Source organism: Cariama cristata, unplaced genomic scaffold, assembly GCF_000690535.1.
Source record: "Cariama cristata isolate BGI_N322 unplaced genomic scaffold, ASM69053v1 scaffold15396, whole genome shotgun sequence".
Classification (NCBI taxonomy): Eukaryota; Metazoa; Chordata; class Aves; order Cariamiformes; family Cariamidae; genus Cariama; species Cariama cristata.
In genome coordinates this window covers 53,070-53,816 of record NW_009621679.1, presented here as the reverse complement: position 1 = coordinate 53,816, position 747 = coordinate 53,070, and positions in this window count along the sequence as shown.

Genomic DNA, 747 nt, shown 5'->3' with positions numbered 1-747 from the left:
CCCCCGTCCCACAGGAAAACGCGTGTATTGATTAGGGCTCAGCTCACCCTACAGCTATGATGTAATTAAAATTAATCAGACACGTCGGCTTCTTGGCCGTTAAGGCTTGCTCCAATTAGCTTCAGCTTTAGAATAGAGCAAGCAAGATATAAATTCTGTTTCACAAAGCTCCCGTCTATATTTCTCCCCAAATATTGAAATGACATTTCTACCCATTGAAAATAGGACCTTGGAAAAGACTCTCTGGATAGTTCATTTGCTGGAAAAAGAATTGACAGCCCAATTAATCTTGCAGCCTGTAACTTTTAAACCAGGCTGTCAGCGTAGGCACTCTGGGACGAGAGCAAGAGGGGTTGGATAAATATCACAAGATGCTGCTGTCCCACAGACACCAAGCCTCTCCCCGGTGCCTTGCACCATGCCCCGGTCTGCCCAGCAGCCCCGAGGACAGCGTCACTACCCGGGCATCCGTGGGCTGCCCTGAGCTCAGCTCCAGATCCGTGTCCCTTCTTTGTGCACAGCTGGCATGGACTCTCCAGACATTCACCTCTTGTTTTCACTGCGGTGAAACCCGTGGCCGGGCGATTTGTGCACGCTAAGCTCCTCACCCCAGCCCTTGTCAGCTGCAAACACAAACACCCCTTGCAAAATAACTCTGTGGAAGGGCAGGAGCGGCTCAGCCCCACCGAACAAGCCCACCAAGCCGCTGGCCACAGCAGCGGCAGCTCCCCCAGGGCCGGGCTCCCC